This window comes from Tenrec ecaudatus, chromosome 10 (genome assembly GCF_050624435.1).
Source record: "Tenrec ecaudatus isolate mTenEca1 chromosome 10, mTenEca1.hap1, whole genome shotgun sequence".
Classification (NCBI taxonomy): domain Eukaryota; kingdom Metazoa; phylum Chordata; class Mammalia; order Afrosoricida; family Tenrecidae; genus Tenrec; species Tenrec ecaudatus.
Window position 1 is genome coordinate 42,393,948 of NC_134539.1, and position 20,813 is coordinate 42,414,760.

General features: G+C 44.8%; 1 non-coding gene across 1 annotated transcript; it reads left to right on the forward strand.

Moving 5' to 3' along the window:
- Positions 1-7,913: 7,913 nt before the first annotated feature.
- LOC142460670 (small nucleolar RNA SNORA47) lies at positions 7,914-8,050 on the forward strand. Its single transcript, XR_012786835.1, has one exon. It is a non-coding gene; the product is annotated as a small nucleolar RNA SNORA47 (small nucleolar RNA).
- Positions 8,051-20,813: the final 12,763 nt, after the last annotated feature.

Below are 20,813 nucleotides of genomic sequence, written 5' to 3' on the forward strand. Positions count from 1 at the left end.
CCTTAGCAGGGGATGGCAGTATCTATAAGCCTCTGGAAGCAGTTTTTCCAAAGGAAAGTCTTCTCATTTTTGACTTGTGAAGTGCTGCTGGGTTTCTGTGACAAGAGTAGGACAGTGGTTTGCAATGTTCGTTCATCATCTGCTCATGGATCTCTACCTCAGGGGCCTACCCCATAAATGCCCAGCCCTGAACTCCCAGCTCCTCACTAGCAGACTGACATCTTCTGCCTCCTCTAGGGCAGTTGTTCTACTCAATCGGGCACAAACCCCTTTCTTCCTTCTCGTGGCCCCAGAAATTAGTCTGCCTCCCCCCTACCCCCACCTCCTCTAGGTCTTCTCTTTTGGGACTCTTCCCACTCTGAGACCTGCTGAAAGGTTTAGAGTAAGTTACAGTCTCCTCGGTCCCCACCCGATTCTCCGCTACCCTGAAATACGTACGCCCTTTTGTTTCATAGGTGCTACTATTAATCAAGCCAGGAGAGCACATGTATGCCCCCCACTCCCCCAAAAAATGAGACACTAGGACAAAGATTTCCAAACTTTTAAATCCTCAAAATTGCTGCCCCTGATTTTTTATTCCAACACCCTCTACCCACTACCCACTACCCTCACCCCAGTATACTATTTGTACCTTGTTTCTATTGCCCAAGTAGCACAGGTTCATATTAGAAATTTACAGATAACATCATCATTGCACACACTCAAAAGGAAATTAAAGTCACCCACAATCCTCCAGCTCCCATTAACATTTTGGTTTATTTTTGTCCGGATTCTTTTTTTTTTTTTCTTGGGCTATTGTGTCTTGGGAGCTTGAATCTGTTGAAGATGAATGGTGTAACTTTCTAGCAGACTGCACAGTTTGAAGTAAAAAATAAGCATGCAGAAGGCCCTGTCTTGAAGTGAACCTGAACTTCAACCTAGACTTTTCACTACTCCAACCTTCTGAAGGAGCTCTCACAAGTTTCAGCATGGCTCAACGTGTCATGGTAACAGAAAGGTGAAGCAGTCCCGGATTCTCTTATATGCAAGAATGTTGTCTCACCCACATATATAATGTACATTTTGCAAAAACTGAATTTCTCTGTGCCTATATTTTTAAACTCCACTTTTTGTTTAATAAATAATGGGTATCTGTTAGGTAAATAAATAAAACTCGCAAATCCATTTTAATTAAGTTTTTATCTGTTTAGGTTCACCATAATTTATTTAATGAATACCATCAATTAATTATATGCTGTTGTAAGAACAACAGGAGTAAGAATACTTCCATAAATACATTTTCATATTTCTCCGTTAATCTTGTATGCGAAAACGATGGCACATCTAAGGTTCCTGTATGCTAACGAGTGACTCTGCTGGCAGGTGGTTATACATTGGGCTGCAATACACAAGGGTGGCGCTTCAAAACCGCCAGCCACTCTGCGGGAGGAGGACGGCTCTTTAAATCCCATAAAGAGTTACAGTCTCAGAATCTCACAGGGGTTAGCTCTCCCCTCTCCTGTAGGGTCACTATGAGTTGGCATTGATTCAATGGTAATGAGTTTGGGGTTTGGGGGGCAGTTGGTATGTTAAATCACCAATTAAACCCTACACTAGTGTTCATGCTACTAACAGTGTGTTGATGCTCCTTAAGCCATGTCATTGCTAACACTGCATGTTGTCGTGCTTATAAGTTTTTGATCACCCGAAGGGGAAAAATTACATTTAATTTGTTTTTATAGTCTTTGGACATTGAATATTGTTCACTTGTTTACTGGCTGCTTGAATTTATTTTGTGATTTTCTTATTCTTTGCCCAGCTTTTCTACCCGGGTGGTCAGTTTCTTTTATTCATTTATAATAGTTCTTAATACAGTAAAATGTATTGGCTCTCAGTCTCATCCCTACCTTGCAAATTTCCTACAGTTCATTATTTGCTGTTTCATTTGCCTATAGTACTTTGGCCAAGTAGAAGATAAAGATTTTCCGCTCTTCAATCTGTCTCTTTACCTGCATGATTTCTGCCTGTGGGGCATTCTCAAAATAGCCTTTGCTCCCCTCTGTCCCTTTGAAACAACTTTTTCTTTTCTTTATTTTGCTTGTCCTTTATTTTGCTTTGTCCTTTATCTTACTTTGCTTCTTTTTCTTGTTTAGCATTTGGATCTTTCATTTATCTGAATTTATTTGGGCTTGGAGTGAGTCACAGAGCTCACTTTAACCTTTCCTTGTACACTTCCTGAAAATGAGTCCCACAAAGTCCTGATGCCCTCAGATTGCTTTCTGGTTTCTATGGGGGAGAAGAAGGCATGTTCAGCAAGCTCCTGCCCCTCTTTGAGCCAACTGTACACATCATAGTGTGGGACATCGGACCTCCTCTCCTACCCTTGTGGGGCTGGAGGGGGAGGTACGGGCAGAGGCAGTGAATCATCAGCATTCACGAAATGCTGACCTTTATCAGGTGGCGGGCTGATTAAACTCCAACTCTCTAACCTTTTGATAGATCTGATGCCAGCTGCTCCCCTGCAGCGCTGCCTACTTCTCTGCTGGGTTTAATAATGTGCTGCAATGGCCACCCAGACACACCCACAGACACACACACAGAGCACACACACAGACCACATGCACAGACACACGCACAGACCACACACTGCCACACCCACAGACCCATGCACAGACCACATGCACAGACCACACACCCAGACACACCCATAGACACACGCACAGACCACACGCACAGACCACACACCCAGACACACGCACAGACCACGCACACAGACACACCCACAGACACACGCACAGATCACACACACAGACACACGCACAGACCACACACACACCCAGACATACCCACAAACCACACACCCAGACACACGCACAGACCACGCACACAGACACACCCACAGACACACGCACAGATCACACACACAGACACACGCACAGACCACACACACACCCAGACATACCCACAAACCACACACCCAGACACACGCACAGACCACATGCGCACACACGCCCAGACTGCATGCACAGACAACATGCACAGATCACACTTGCACTCATTATTAAAGGAACTGGTTACATCTCGCTATCCAGATCAATGGGCCTATAAGCAACTCTAAATCAGCTAGGAAGCCTGTAGGCAAAGTCTCCTTCAATTCAGGATGGCTCCTCAACTCTTCTCATCCCCTTTGACAGGATCCTCTCAGCCTGCTCCATGCAAATCTCTCTCAGTCCTTGTTCCCACTTTGACCTGTCCTTTGCCTTACTTGCCAAGCGTTATAACGCTCTTGAGTTCCATCGACCACTGCATGGGGGCATCTCCAGGAAGCCTTCTGCTGGAAGGCTCTCAACCTTCTCATTCTGTGGGTGGGCGTGTCCACTGCAGCCACCTGTGCCGTGGGCCACGTGGGCTGGAAGTCCATCCCATCATCCCGCCTGGTGTCTGGGTTCAGTTATGGCTGTCTCTTGGCTGCACTTGTCGCTGCTTCTAGTGGTCTCTCCCCTTCTCTGGCTTTATCGCTCGCTAATGCGTTAGCGTTGGGCTGCTAACACTGGGGTGGCAGCTTGAAGTCATCTGCCACGCCACAGGAGAACGAGACTTTCAACTCCCATAAAGTTTTACAGTTTCAGGCTCCCTCTGAGTTGGAAACTTGATGGCAGTGAGTTTGGGTGTTTGTGGTGGTTGTTAGATCTCTCTCTAGGTATAGAAAGTTCTTCAGTGTCCATTGTTCTTGGCTCCTCTTTCTTGATGATAGTGAGGTTCCCTCTCAGCTCTTTTTAATCTTAACAGAATAGTCAAACTCACCCATCTCCTTATTAAGGATCCATATACTTGGTTTGTATAGTCCCACCCCCACAGGCCTTCCATGCACCTTATTTGCATTCATAGCAGGCTATCCAACCCCTTGGTGGCCCACAAACACCTTATTTGCATAGCCCCACTCAATTCATTTGTGAGAGTCACAAGATGACACATGGCTAAAAAGGCCGTATTAATTCACTGCAACACACTAGCCTTCTCTAGATTCTGAAGCTGTTTCTCCAAGCCTCCCAGGCCTCAAACAGCAAATAGAGCAGAAGACACGACTTGGTGTTCTCTTCAAATGTCCAAAGCCTGAACCTTTGTACATAAAAGCCATGTTCCCCTCTTAATACAGGGAGGGATCATTATCATGCCACTTTCTCTGAAAAACAAAACAAAAACCAATCCATTAAATGGCCTGTCTTGATTATGTTAATCTTCATACTGTAGCCAGCCCCTAACCCTTGTTCTCAACCACACAGTAGCACCAGAGGGCTCCACAGCTTCCCGACCAGGGAAGGACAAGGACATGAAACCCACAGTGAAAATCCTTACCTGAACCTACAACATTTTATTAGTAAGCACTAGCTATTAAAAGCTTTGCGAACTTGAAAGGAAAGTTTCACTAACAGGCCAGTGTCATATAATCAGGACCATAAGCTTCTAAGTGCCTGTGATCAAAACAGAAAACTCTGTACATTATTAATAAATCGGCATGCCTTTTAAAAGCTGGATTAATCAGGCCTGCATTTTCTTCAAACTCTGTGCTCACTTTGAAGATTCACAACCCTGTGCTTCTGGTTCCGGTCCTCAGCCTTCCGCTTCTCGGCGGTGTAGCAGAAATACTTGCGTAAGGCCAGTCTGAGCCTGAGGGCAAAGTGTTACCAGAGGGACATGAGGTCCTGGAATTTGGAGGGTGCCGGATCCCAGCTCTCAGGCCTCCGGAGCCCACATGGACTCGGGGACATTGGTAGTAGGTCAGGCTCCAGCCAAGTTGCAACAAACATTGACTGGCCCAGCTACTTAGAACCGAATAATTGGCACAGACGTAAGTGCCTGCTGGCTTGCGTCTAATGCCCCCATTTGAATCTTAATTCTTTCATGATATCACAGGGCATCCTTTCAAAAGACCCAGATCCCCAGACTCCGTGTAGCACTAAGAGAGCTGCATCGTTCTCTGTGCCGCCCGGAACGCGGTGCATTTTACCACGGTGGCCCTGACTTCCTGGGCCAATTAGCAGAAGAAGGATCCAAGAGTGGTGTCCGATGGCCTTCATGAAGTGCAGACAACAGCTCTAAACGTGGCTCCTGCTGCCTACGGGGCGTGAATGTGTCTTCTTGGCTACCAGAGGAGGGAAGCGTTGAAATAGGGGGCGTTTCAGTGTGTGCTTCTGAGTAAACCAAGGCACAGTCAGCCTCGGAAGGCCGGGTGAGGTTGTGGCAATGTGGTTCATGTGTGTCGTGATACATGCGTTGCTGCTTCAATGCATCTAGAAGCCCTCATTGACATAGCAGGTGACTAGAGAGGAGTGGAATTCTGTTCATGTATTAAAAACAAAATCCTTCCGGAGGTTGAATTGGAGGAGCGAGACTCCAAGCGAAAGTCCTGATTCTCAACAGGCTGGGGCTCAGCAACAAAGAACCACAACCATGGGTCTTTACCTGGGCACACCTACAAACCATTCATTCATTCATTCATTCCTGCATTCATTTTTTTTTTAATCCATCCCCTCTTGTAGTATTGGCCTGCCTCGGAAAAGTGCCAGGTTCTGGATCAGATCTGGTTTTTCTTCTGAGTGAGCCACATGTGGTCAGATGACAAGGCGCTCACGGTGGCAAAAGCAGGAGAGAGAGAAAGGTAAATCGCTCTTTTTATTCCCTCTCTCCACCACCCTCCTACCCTCATGAGCCCTTGATACTTTATAAATGATTATTTTTTCATGTCTTACACTGACCGATGTCTCCCTTCACCCAGTTTTCTGCTGTCCATCCCCCTGGGAGGGGCTTATCTGTAGGTCATTGTGATCCTTCCCCCCTTCCCCCTCCCTACCTTCTCCGTCCCCTCCTGATATCACTACTCTCATTGCTGGTCCTGAGGGATTCATCTGTCCTGAATTCCCTGTGTTTCCAGCTCTTATCTGTACCCGTGTGCATGCTCTGGTCTAGGGAGATTTGGAAGGTAGAGTTGGGGCCATGATAGTGGGGGTGGGCACTAAAGAACTAGAGGGAAGTTGCATGCTTCATCGGTGCTATACTGCAAATGTTTTGAAAATGATAATGACAACAAATGTACAAAGTGCTTGACACAATGGATGTATATACAGATTATGATAAGAGCTGTACGAGCCCCAATAAAATGATTTTTTTAAGGAAGGAAGGTGAAAAGGTTCTGAATGTCATGTGATAATTACCCGAACAGTGGTGCCACAGTACCGAAATTCACATGGGGGCAAGTTTACTGTAACGCCAGGAAAAAGTGGGGAGCAAAGGGAAGAGGGGAAGCTTTCTTTAGCTGAATAACGAGCAGCCACTTGTCGGATGTGAAAAGAAGGACAGAAAGGAGAAAAGGGAATTTCTGACAGAGAGGGGACAATGTGTAAAATAGAGAGGTCTTAGAACCGTGTGGCCATTGCTATTATGTAGCCCTGGCAGCAAGAAGGCAGGAAAAATTAGACCAGACAGGTCATTGGGACCAAAGCTTCCAGGACCATGAATACCATGTAATATATCCTTAAGATACTGTATCCAATAAGCTAGACTCTGGAACCTGCGGTCAACTGATGCAAACTACGATGTTTTCATCCAAGTCTTTGGGTTGGGAAGCACTCCAAAGAGTAGTCAGTGGTACGGTATGTCCATTGTTTGGCCTTAATAAAATGTGGCTAAGCCCACGCCCAGCCCCATTGCCCTGCCACAGCTGCTAGGATCTGCTTCTCTCTGTCTATCCATCCATTAATTGGTACCTACTGAATGCAATTATGCAGCTCTTATGTAATCAATCCCTGTGTCCAACACATCTCTCCTTCAATAGAGTCACAAGGGAACTATCTTAGTGTTACTGGGATAGTCTGTACTCACCCTGAATCCCTGATCAGCCAGTCTAATGTCCTGAATCAAAAAAGGAAATTAGATTACTCTGGCATGACCTGTTTTACTGAAATGTTACAGGCTTAGAGGGATTGGCGCTTAATTTGTAAGCACTCATAAACCATTAGTAGAATAATATTTTATGGAATTATTCCTAGGACTGGTGCCAAGCCCATCAATCCATAGCTGATGTAGGGAGAAGGGGAAAATTAATTGTATTTCACAAAACTCAGCATTTTTCTGACATCAGTACTCCAACATGATCACTATTTTCCATGACTCATTCAATGGGTCAACCGTGATTTTAAGGTCCCACCAACAGCTCCTTCAATACCCTGTAGAGTAAGTTACATAGTTCAGGAGATATAGACTCTTTTAGAGCAACTCTTTCCCCATATCTACCCTCTCAGAGGTTTTAGTAGCCTTTTATCAGTTCATCCCAACCTTTCCGGGCAGAATAGCCTTGTCTTTGACAGAGAAGAAATAGAATCATCTGGGTCACACATTTATCTTTTTGATTCCTTATGTTGTTCTGTCTCTTGAGGAACTGCTAAATGTTCTTGGTGAGTGCATTCTCAAATATTGACTCCCCCAAAGCATGAACTCTCATGTTTCATACATTTTGTTTCAGTGTTTAACAGTCCCCAGTAGCTAACAAGCACAGGACAGGTGCTTCCAAAGAGACAATTAATGGTCCCCAAACCAAGCACTGGAACTCAGTTTGAGTCAAAAAGGGGATTTGTATTTCAGAAGTTCTGTCAGAGGTAATTCATCATGAGAAAACCTGCAGGGGCCAGAGTCGTGCAAATCAACCTTGACAAGAGCGAATTGGTAAACTTGAATCCATTTCTGTACATTCCTCTTCCAAATGTCTCATTTGTACTTTTTTGAGTAGTGTATACACTGATTTGGGGTTCAGAAAACAGATGGTCTTTCTGGACCTCAGCCTCTTAAGTTATAAAATGAAGAATTCTGAGATGACTTCTAAAGAGCTTTCAACTGAAACATTCTAAAGTCCCATAAAACTGAAGGGAAGAAAGAGAGATGGGAGGATGGAGAAGGTGAGGCAGTTCTGTACCATGCTGCCGTCCACTGGTTAAAGCCTCCAAAAGTGAAGGGTCGCCAGTGCATAGGATGCCCCTCTGCTACCTTTATGGGGCAGTGCCCTGCTGGCCGACATTGAAAAAAAAAAGAAAGAAAAAGAGATGGCTAGAATTCATTGAGTGCCTATTATGCATTGAGCGAGATCCAAGATCTTCAATACCTGTGATCTCATTTAGTGTGGACAACAGTCTATGAGCTGGCCCCATTTGACAGATATTGAAGCTAAAATTCATTCATATTACAATCCTTGGCCAAGTCGCCTAACTATCAACAATAAGTAATGAGCAAACTGAGAACTCAAAAACGAATTGATTTGATCATTGGGTCCAACCCATGATTGGCATCCCAGGAGACATCTGGCAATGTCCGATGACAGTTTTGGTTATCACAATTGAGTGTGTCTGTTTGTGTGCTATTGTATTTAGAGGTCAGTGATATTGCTAAGCAGCCTACAGTGTGCAGGACAAGTTCCCACCAAGAAAGAATTATCCAGCCCAAAATGTCAGTAGTGCTGAGGTTGAGAAACCATGCTCTAGATAACAGACTCAGGTGATCCATAGACAATCTAGGTCGTGATCAACTTTAGAAAATGTTCGTGAGTCATTGTTGTGAACAAAGTTTTCTACCACAGTACCCTCCGATCAGAGAGAACAACAAATAACTATTCCCAGAAGGCACACTGGACATTGTTCTGTGAAATTTATATAGTAGCTTCATTATATGCACACATTTATGTAACTTTGAAAAAAAACAGTTTGAAGAGGCTTTTCTCCCCAATATTTGGGTGATGCTAATGGCTCTGGCGGACACTCATCACTTCATATCCCAAAGGCATGGGAGATGCGTGGCTTTAGTTGGTAAATGGGGAAAGCTAAGTCTACTGGTAAAAGAAGCCATTTCTCAAAGGTCTCTCTGACACCAAAACTATAGCTTCAAATGTGCATGTGGTAAGAAAGAGAAGGGGGGCAAATGAATGCAGTGTAGGGGAAGACCTCTAGATAATGGATATAGCATTTTAGAGGTGAGGAGGGAAAGGCTCAAAGAGGCTAACTCATTTGTCAAAGGTGCCCAAGAAGAAACAGGTGGGTCTAAAGATCACACAACACTTTGCACTGTTGAAAACATTATGTTGTCATTTTGAAAGCACTTGTCCTGTGCTCCTTGGGTGTCAGAGACTGTGACGTGTTGAAATAAATCGCACGGAATGAGGGTCAGTGCTGTGAGCAAGACAATGTTTGAAGAGAAAAAATAAAGAAGTTGGACTCATCAAGAAGACCTCCCAACTTTTCCAGAGATTGAAGAACAAATCATGAAGCTAAATGGGTGTTTCCGGTATTGTTGCTTCTTCCCTCCCGAAGACAAAAGCGCCCACTGCAATCTCCCGAGAACCTCTCAGCTGGGTGACAAGACTTGCGTGTTTCTGGACAGAAACCATGCCCACACTCTTGTTTTCCTGATCGTGCACCTGACTGTGGTTCAGGTGTTGGGAAGACAGCAAAGTGCTCGGGAAATACAGGACTCACCCTTCTCCAGGTGTAACTCGTGATTCATCCAAGCAAGTCATGATCATTGCATTCCTCTGCCCATGACTCCTGTGGGGGAAGAGTCATAAGATAATAAGAACCTTTATGGAAAGGAGGTCCCTTAGTGTCCCAGCCAGCTTCCCAGCTGGCAAAAAAGTTTTGAGAAGATCTGATGCCTCAAGCTAGCTCCTTAACCAGCCCTGGACCTGCCTACGTGCTATTTTCTGGACAATCACTACCACTCATATCTATGAGTCACTGATAATTGGGTCTTCCATTGCTTATAGCCAAACACATCTGAACTGATAAGGCCTAACTTCCACAGGGTAATGGAATAACTTCAAAGGTATCTTCTAGCCTCATTTAATCCTTCAGTGTTTAGTTCAGAAAGTGAGGCTCATAGATGGAGCTAATAATTCCCTACTTGCTGGAGATGCTGTGAAAGAATCAGGATCCGAGATAGAGACTTGAATGCCACAAGAGGGAGAGTCATTAAGTAGCTCAGGGAGTGGCATCTAGGGCCACCTTTCCCTTCCCTCAGGCCCCTCCTCTATCTCCAAGCAACTGAATTATTAAGATACTAAAATGTGTCTTATTTTCACTTGGTGGCATCCTTTGGAGACTCATGTTAACTTTCAATATAATCCAGGTATCAGGGGAGGTTAATTTTTCTCCACATAAATTTGACCTCAAAACTCCATCCAATGCCCCATAGCAGTTGAAAGGCTTCCCTGAGAGCCCATCATTTCCCCTGGGCTCATTTGATGGGTCACTCCTGGAACTAAGCCTATGTCAACATCTGGACTCAAGTTGACCCAGATGTACAACAAGGCCTCTCCCACAAATGGACACAAACAAAAACATACACAGTCAAACATTGATTTGTCACTATTAATAGACTGGATTGGGTATTGAGAACACAATGTAGTTTTCCTTATTCAAAACCAAATAAGCACACGTGCATGAAAATTAGTAGAAAGAGGGGGAGGACTGAACTCCAAGTATGTGTGTGAAGGGGGAATTACGAAAAATACATTTAAGGACCCTAAGCGGGAGTATCGCTGGTAATGTGAACTGAATACGCCACATTGCCCCCAGTTTCTGGGGACACCCTGAGGAACCAGGACAAGTGCCACAGAACACGGGGGCCTTGAATCCTGGATCTTTGTGGTGCCCAACACTCTCCAAAGGCTGCACCAATGGGATCTGACACAGAAACTCCACTGCATGAACTGGACTCCACCTCAAACACACCGGTAATCTGAGAACTTAGCGCTGAAAATTCATGGTGCCTGGAGAAGCAGAAGGCAACTGTACCAAGATTATTGAGCTCTCCGTAAGGGGGTGATCATTGGCTTACTGTAGCCATTTAAGATATGTATTATTCCAACAAACCTTGACTGCCATTCCCAGTGAATATTATTGTAAGTTTTCCCTGACAACCGACTGCAATTGTTGGTACAAATAGCAACCAGCCACAAAAGGATTTATACTGTATAAGTGAATAATTCAGGTATTGCGATATATAGTTAGCCTACATTGGCCAAATATCCCTCTCTCAACAGTGTTTTAAAAAATTAGTAGCAGGGGTTGTGTTAGACAGGGTTCTCTAGAGAGACAAAACCAGATTGCTAATAATTATCTATCTATCTATAGATAGATAGATAGATAACACAAGAAATAAACAGTTAAATTATAAAGCAGTATAAATGGCTCAGTGCAGCTCACTCCCGTGAGACACTGGCAGTCCTTCAAGTCTTGAGGGCCGCCAGGTAGTCTTCTGTACAGAGAGCTAGGCTATCCCAGCACAGGCAGCAAACAGCAAGGCAGGTCACCAACAGTCAGCCAGGACACCAACCATCAGTGCCCAGCTCCAGAGATGTACATTCCAATTGTCTGGCGAGACAAGTCTTAAAGGGACCTCAAATTACAGCGACACAGTTCACAGGTTAGGTGTCCCACAGGTAGTGTAGCTTGCAAATTGAGGCACAGAACAAGGAAGGCAGCTGCACACTGGTCCAGTCATCAAAGAGCATGAGACAAGAAAGACAAGGCTCACCGAGCCATTTATCTCTCCGCCCTTCAATTCATCCCATGTGTTTACCGGCCAGGCTGACACAATAAAATAACTACCTCAATCCATCCCTTGCCAACTTGGCACCTGTACACAATTCTTTAACTATATATAATTATATAATTTCTGGACATTGATGAAATCACCCTTATCATCAATCATCTATCATACATGTAAATGAAAACACAGAGTCCAATTGTATCTGATATACCATACATGAACAAAGGAAAGATATGCAATAAGCACGTAAAATGAAAATACACTGACAATTACAAACCTTGCTTTTGCAATTGATCACGTGGTCGTAACTGATAGGTAGAACTACCTTCTTCTACTACCCATTCTGTATTACCTTTGCCCTAAGCGAGCACCTCAGCTGGCTGTGGTTTTTTGCCTGGTAGGGTGACCTAGACCTTCATTCCTGAGGAGTCTGGGTCATTATAATTCCTGTCAGGATTGAGTTGTTGTGATTTGCCATTTACTTTAATCACAGGGCATGGTAGCACTAAGAGTTGGCCTATGGGATCTCCTGGATTCCAGACATATTCTTCTTTACCTCCATGATGTAACACCAGTCCAATTTCTCCTTGGTAGTCAGGATCAATCACACCACTTAGTACAGTGACACTCTTCCTGACCTGTTGATCCAAAAGCATGAGAAGTCCAAAGTGCCCAGGGGGCATTCTCAGCTGCCAGTTCAGTGGAATCCATGCTGTGTTTCCAGGTGGGAGAGTTCCTTCCTTCGGGACCAGGACCTCCAGGCCTGAGGAACACAGGGTTGCTGGGACAGGAAGTAAAAATGCTGCAAGTGGATCACTAGGAGTAATAGTGAGTGGTGCCACTCCAGCTTCCACCCCTTGGTTCCTGGACCCATGAATTCTGGCTATTGGAGACACAGCACCATATATTGGCTGCTGGTTTAGAGCGTATACAGCTTCCTGGAGAACATTGCCCCAGCCCCGCAAGTTGTTCCCAGCTAGTTGGCGTACTAATTGTGTCTTTAGGAACCCATTCCATCGTTCTATCAAGCCACCGGCTTCAGGATGATGAGTAACATGATATGACCAGTGGATTCCATGGGAATGGGGCCATTGCCGCACTGTATTTGCTATGAAGTGAGTTCCTTGATCTGAAACTATGCTATGTGGGATGCCGTGCCGGTGGATGAGGCATTCTGTAAGTCCACAAATGGTAGTTTTGGCAGGAGCATTGCATGAAGGGAAGGCAAATCCATTTCCAGAGTAGGTATCAATTCCAGTAAGAAAAAACGCTGTCCCCTCCATGATGGAAGAGGTCCTATGTAATCAACCTGCCACCATTTTGCCAGTTGATCTCCCCGAGGAATGGTCCCATATCTTGGATTTAATGTTGGCTTCTGCAGCTGGCAAATAGGGTACTCAGCAGTGGCAGTGGCCAAGTCAGCCTTGGTGAATGGAAGTCCATATTGCTGTGCCCATGCATAACCTCCATCTCGGCCATGTTCATGTGCCCATTGGGCGACAACAGGAGTGGCAGAGGAAAGAGGAGGACCAGTTTCCACAGTGCGTGTCATCTTGTCCACTTGTTAAAGTCCTCCTCTTCAGAGGTAACCCTTTGGTGAGTGTTCATGTGAGATATGATTACCTTTACTTTCTTGGCCCATTCAGAGAGGTTCATCCACATACCTCTTCCCAATACCTCCTTGTCACCAATTTTCCAATCATGGTCCTTCCAATTCCCTGACCATCCAGCCAAGCCATTAGCCACAGCCTATGAATCAGTATACAGTCTCACATCTGGCCATTTTTCCTTATATGCAAACTGAACGGCCAGGTGCACTGCTCAAAGTTCTGCCCATTAGGAAGATTTCCCTTCACCACTGTCCTTTAGGGAGATCCCAGAAAGGGGCTGTAGTGCTGCTGCTGTTCATTTATGAGTGACACCTGCATATCATGCAGAGCCATACGTAAACCAAGCAAGACTTGTTTGGTCTTCAGTTAAAGTATGGTAAGGAACTCCCCAGGAGGCCATAGGTGCAGACTGGGAGAAAGGAGGCAATGTGACAGGAATGGAGACTGTGGGCATTTGGGCCACTTCTTCATGCAGCTTACTTGTTCCTTCAGGTCCTGCTTTGGCCCGATCTCGTATATACCACTTCCATTTAACAATGGAGTGTTGCTGCGCACATCCAACTTTATGATTCTGTGGGTCAGACAATACGCAGTTCATGATGGGTAGTTCAGGCCTCACGGTGACTTGGTGGCCCAGGGTGAGGCGTTCAGTCTCCACCAAGGCCCAATAACAGGTCAACAGCTGTTTTTCAAAGGGGGAGTAGTTGTCTGCCGAGGATGGGAGGATTTTACTCTAAAATCCCAATGGTCTATGCTGTGATTCACCAATAGGGGTCTGCCAAAGATTCCACATGGCATCTCTATGTACAATTGACACCTCTAGCACCATTGAGTCAGCTAGATCATATGGTCCCAGTGGCAAAGCAGCTTGCATGGCAGCCTGAACCTGTTGAAGAGCCTTTTCTTGTGCTGGGCCCCACTCAAAAATGGAGGCTTTTCATGTCACTTGATAAATAGGTTGAAGTAGAACACCCAAGTGAGAGATATGTTGCCTCCAAAATCCGAAGAGGTCCACTAGGCATTGTGCCTCCTTTTTAGTCGATGGGGGCACCAAATGCAATAGCTTATCCTTTGCTTTAGTAGGAATATCTATCTCAACATGCCCCACACCACTGGACCCCTAGAAATTTTACTGAGGTGGAGGGTACCTGAATCTTTGTTGGGTTAATTTCCCAACCTCTTGTACGCAGCTATTGTACCAATGAATCTAGAGTCTTTGATACATCCTCCTTAGTGGGTCAAATCAGCATAATATCATCAATATAATGGACCAGTGTGACATTTTGTGGAATAGACAGGTGATCAAGGTCCCTTCGGACTAAATTATGGCACAGAGCAGAAGAGTTGATGTACCTCTTAGGGAGAGGTGTGAAAGTATACTGTTGCCCCTTCCAGCGGAAGGCAAACTGTTTCTGGTGGTCCTTCGAAACTGGTATTGAGAAGAAAGCATTAGCCAGATCAATAGTTGCATACCAAGAACCAGGAAAAGTATTGATTTTCTCAAACATTAAATCATATCTAGAATGGCAGTTGCAATTGGAGTCACCACCTGGGTAAGTTAATGATGATCCACTTTCATTCTCCAGGATCCATCTGTCTTCTTTACAGGCCAAATAGGTGAGTTAAATGGGGATGTAATAGGAATCATGATCCCTGCATCCTTCAAGTCTTTAATGTTGGCACTGATCTCTGCAATCCCTCCAGGAATGCAGTACTACTTTTGGTTATTTTCCTAGGCAATGGCAGTTCTAATGGTGTCCAGTTGGCCTTTCCTACCATGATAGCCCTTATTCCACATTTCAGGGATCCAATATGGGGGTTCTGTCAGTTACTAAGCATGTCTATTCCAATGATGCATTCTGGAACTGAGGAAATAACCCCAGGATGGGTCCAAAGGCCCACTGGACCCACAGTGAGGCGTACCTGAGCTAAAACTCCGTGGATAATTTGACCTCCATAAGCCCCCACTCTGATTGGTGGGCCTTCAAAACACTTTGGGTCTCCTGGAACTAGTGTCAGTTCCGAACCAGTGTCCAATAATCCCCGAAAAGTTTGATTATTTCCTTTCCCCCAATAAACAGTCACTCTTGTGAAAGGCCGCAGCTCCCTTTGGGCAAGACTAGAAGAAAGACTAACAGTATAGACCTTTGGTGAGGCAGCAGGGTCCTCCTTCAAAGGGACCCGGCCTCCCCCTCGTTCAAGGGCTCAGGTATGGGAATTGATTGAGTGATAGTGATGGTCTATTCTGCTGTTCACCTGATCTACCATTCTTCCGCCTCTATAGATCATGTAAATATTTAGTAGGTTTCCCATCTATTTCATTCCTAGAGACGCCGTGGCTAAGTAGCCAATGCATTATTCCACACGAGACAGGATGCTTTGACTACTCCGGAAACCTTGTCGTCTATTATAACCACGCCCACCCTGTCTCTGTTGATTCAGTGCTGACACCTGCCCTCTACCATCACGGGGACCAATCAGCCCCATTGTGCGCAAATGTCAGAGTTTGCTTAGGGCAGTGCCCACTGTTAATCCTAGTGCACATAAAATAGAAATTATAGTAGTCTTAAGAGATGCTGGGGCCCACTTCACAAACTTGTTCCTTATGATTGTGGTAAAGGGTATGTTCTCAAGACACCCCCTTTTTGGGTCTATGGGAAATCCTGATAGATCCATTCCAACATACCAATTTCTCTCAGCTTTTGGATGCCTTCCTCTACAGTGTACCAAGGTAGGTCAGGCACTTCACGTTGGTCTAATCTAGGCCATCTGGCAGTCCATGCTTCAGTGAACCAACTAAATAAGGAATTAAATCCTCTCTTAACCTCTCTCACTGAGACATTGAAAGAAGAACCTGTGCTTAGGGGTCCCATATCCAGAAACTCAGACCGGTCTAATATTACTTTTCGTGCACCAGTATCCCACACCCTTAGTAACCATTCCCAGGGATATTCCCCAGGCTTCTGCTTGTACGTACTTGAAAACTCGAGCAGATCTTTGTGAGTATAGCGCGCTTCTTCTTGGGTAATCATCTCAACTTCACCTTTAGGAGATTTCTGAGACTTAATTGTAGTGACAGGTCTAGCGGAAATAATGGGTTGTGAGGGTGTTTCCTGGGTGATTTCAGCAATATCTTGTAAGGCACCTCCCTCAGGCAATGCTACCGATGCAGCCCCATCTGGCATATCAACTTGAATAGTTTGGCTAATCTGCTCAGGTGCAGATTGTGAATTAATACTTTCAGCTGGGAGTGGTGGATCTATTTTTTTGGTCATTTTATTGGAGCTCATACAACTCTTTTTTTTTAAACATTTTACTAGGGACTCATACAACTCTTATCACAATCCATACATATACATACATCAATTGTATAAAACACATCTGTACATTCTTTGTGCTCATACAACTCTTATCATAATCCACACATACACAATTGTGTAAAGCACATTTATACATCCGTTGCCCTCATCAGTCTCAACATTCGCTTTCCGCTTGGGTTCCTGGAATCAGCTCATTTTCCTTTTTCCCCTCTCCACTTCCCTCTCCCTCATGAACCTTTAATAATTTATAAATTATTATTGTTATCTTATCTTACCCTGCCCAACATCTCCCTTTACCCACTTTTCTGTTACCCATCCTCCAGGGAGGAGGTTATATGTAGATCCTTGTGATTGGTTCCCCCTTTCTATACTCCCTTCCCTCCCAGTATCGCCATTCCATCGCTGGTTTGAGGGGTTCATCTGTCTTGGATTCCCTGTGTTTCCAGTTCCCATCTGTACCGCTGTGCATCCTCTGGTCTAACCAGGTTTGCAAGGTAGAATTGGGATCATGATAGTTGGGGGGAGGAAGCATTTAAGAAGTAGAGGAAGGTTGTGAGTTTCCTTATTGCTACACTGAACCCTGAGTGACTCATCTCCTCCCCACTACCCCTCTGCAAGGGATGTCCAGTTGTCTACAGATGGGCATTGGGTCCCCATCACACAGTCCTCTCAATCAGGATGATATTTCCCCCCGCCTTTGTTGCTTGAAACCTGGTCCCGTCGGCCCTTCATGAGCACACATGTTGGTGTACTGCTTCCATGTGGGTTTTGTTGCTTCTGGGCTAGTTGGCTGTTTGTTTACTTTCAAGCCTTTTAAGACCCAAGACGGTATATCTCTTGATAGCCGGGCACCATCAGCCTTCTTCACCACACTTATTCACATAATCATCTTCAGCGTTTATGTGGGGAAGGTGATGACACAATGATGGTTTTTGTCCTTTAGTGTCTGCTACCTGATCCCTTCAACACCTCGTGTTCACACAGGCTTGTGTGCTTCTACTCTGTGGACTTTGTTGCTTCCGAACTAGATGGCCGCTTGTTTGCCTTTAAGACCCCAGACGCTTTATCTTTTGATAGCTAGGCACCATCAGCTTTCTTTACCACATTTGCTTATGCACACATTTGTCTTCAGCAATCATGTCAGCAATCATGTCAGGAAGATATCATGAAATGACTGTTTAGCTGAGCAAGGTGCTCTTGTATTAAGGGAATGCATGTGAGGAGGCCCAATGTGAGGGGTGGATCTATTGACTGGGGTAGGTTGCTTGTTTCTAGGGCCTCAAGATCCTCCTCTTCTGGATCATCAGCCCATATGTTCCCATCCCATGTTTCAGGGTCCCAGCTTTTTCCAATCAATGTCCTCACTTTGGTCTCAGACACTGCTCTAGATTTGCAATGCAGCTGATTGTAATCCAGCCACTTGCATAATGAGACTCTGGATCTGGTTCTCAGCAATGTCAGCTCTATTAATAGAGGAGAGAAGGCTCTCCTTTGTAGCACAGACGGAAGCTTTCAAATCTGTTAGTCTGCACCTGAGGCACACTTCTGAGGATGAGACCATCCCTCTCCTTAATCACACTTTCCATTGTAAGAAGGACCAGCCAACCAGCTTCCCTATACTTGTCATCCTTACAAAACTCCTGGAAAATATAAAACATACGATCACTCAGAGCCTCTCCTTTAACCAGCACCTCATCTATCGGTGGTGCTACTGTGAGTATTATCTTTGCTATTTCACACCATGGCTTAGTAAGAGTAGCAGACTTATCCATGCTCTGGGGTGTTGAAGAAGTATTACTAGTGTTAAGACTAATTAGTCTGGAAAGCCAATTTAAGAAACCCATATTTATGATTTTATTTCTTTAGAAGCACTCCTGGTACCAAAATGTGTTAGACAGGGTTCGCTAGAGAGACAAAAACCAGATGACTAATAATTATATATATACAATTACTAATAAATATATATTTATACAATTAGATATATAACACAAGAAATAAACAGTTAAATGCCTCAGTGCAATCATTCCCATGAGCCTGTTTTGAGACACTGGTTGTCCTTCAAGACTTGAGGGCCACCAGGTAGTCCTCTGTAGAGCAATTCAGGCTATCAGGGCACAGGCAGCAAACAGCAAGGCAGGTCACCAACAGTCAGCCAGATGACAGAGTCTGACAGTCCCCAGCTCAAAAGATATAAATTCCAATTGTGTGGCGAAGCAGGTCTTGAAGGACTCTCAAACTACAGTGACACAGTCCACAGGTTAGGTGTCCCATAGCTTGCAAATTGAAGCACAGAACAAGCAAGGCAGCCGCACACTGGTCCGATGATCAAAGAGCAAGAGACAAGAAAGGCGAAGCTCGCCGAGCCATTTATCTCTCTGCCCTTCAATTAATCCCACATGTGTTTATCAGCCAGGCTGGCACAATAAACTAATTACCTCAAGGGGCTAATCAATGACAATATTAACAGAAGATCTTAATGCCCCAAAGGGATAATCGATAAGACTCTCTACCATAAATTAACAAGGAGATGTTAAAGGGAGCCAAAGAAAGATTTTAAATAAACATAGATCCAGGAATGGGCTTGGGGCTTGCACTAAATCCTAGCTCCAATTTAAGAATAATTAGTTCTTACATCAAAGCCCTGCTTGGTACTCGCCCTCAGGAAGGGGACACAGAAGATACGGATGCGATAGCAAAGTGTGGTGAAAAAAGTAGATGGTGCCTGGCTATAAGATAAACTAGCATCTGGGGTCTTAAAGGCTTATTTTCAAAGAATCTGTCATCTAAGTAAGATGTCAACTAAGTCCACATGGAAGAAGAACACCATCGTCAGTCACCGAAGGACTGTAAATCACATAATCCAAATCAGAAGGAGACAATAGGATCAGAGTCTAAATTGTGCGATTCTGGTTTGCAGAAAACTGGGGATGATGGGGGAAGTCCAAAAGACATTTGTGAGATTGGCATAGGAAATACCGTCAGCCTCCTGATTTCCCTCTATCCATCATAGAGGGATGGGAACAAATTGGTTACCAGAGTACACTGGAGAGATGACTAGAGGAGCTCAAAATGATAAACCTGACGTGAATGGTTAAAACCTTGTCACATCGTCCCCTCTCTCATGAACTTGGGGCCTGATCTCATTTTCAACATTTTCTGGGGCATTTTATTTCTCTATTTTTCATATTGGGGTTTATCTAAGATGTATTTTATCACTGGGAATACCCTGCTTGAATATTTGTTGTATGTTTTTTTGTTTATCAGTATATGAAACCAAGGATTGATGCCCCCAGAGCGACAGCAGGTGGAAGCAGAGCTCCTGGAGGGGACAGTGGTGGTGGCAGGGAGTGGGCAGAGGGGAGCTGACGTCAAGGAGTTCAAGAAGGAAGAGACTATGTTGAAGCTGATGGTGGTGGCAATTGTACGACCCTGCTTGCTATGATCGAATTATGGAACGATATGATATCTGTATTAGCTCCCAATAAAATGGTTTGCGGGGGGGGGGGTGCAGGGAGAGTAAAAACGCAAACATGACTTTCAACATGTGATCTTTCAAAAACTTTTTTAAAAAAATGATCCCACATGGGCCACTCTTCACTAGTCCTTCAGCTGATAGGCTCCTTTATACCATCTTCCTGGCTACTCTCCCCGCTCCCTCCCACTCCTTCTTTGTCTTCTCCTTACTTCTTCATTGCCTCTGCCTTGCAGGAGTGAAAAACAAATGCTTTCCCTTCCCCTCAGACAGAGCAACTTAGCTAGCATCTTTTGTTCCTCGGCTTCTACTCTCTTGATCTCACATTCGAACCAAGCAGATGGTCAAGGTATAGGTCTATAAAAGTGCCATCTCATGCCAGCTGCTTGTCACATTCCCCACGTTCTTATACCACGTCCTGAGGAATACAGTGCACTGTGACCAGGTCTACTGTAGGGAGAAACCCAGAGGACCACCACGGAGGAGCCCCTAAGCCTGTGGAGGAGGAACTGAGAGGGAAGTCTTCCAGAAGACACAGCATCTAAAGGGAAAATAGATCTAACGGGTCACAAGGGAGGTGACATAACCCACAGATCTTAGCAAGTGTAGCAATCGCTTGAGCAGTAAGAAGACTGAAGCTGGAGGTGTAAGCGGGGGCTAGTCCGAGGATCGTTTAAAACATCACTTACAGGAGTTTAATCGTGTTCAGAAGCAACATGGAGCCTCTGAAGAGTGTTGAAGGGTAATACAAATAGATTTACACACACACACACACACACACACACACACACACCTGCCCCCTCTTTCTACAAACCTCTGCAAGGACCCAGCTGAGGTTGGGTA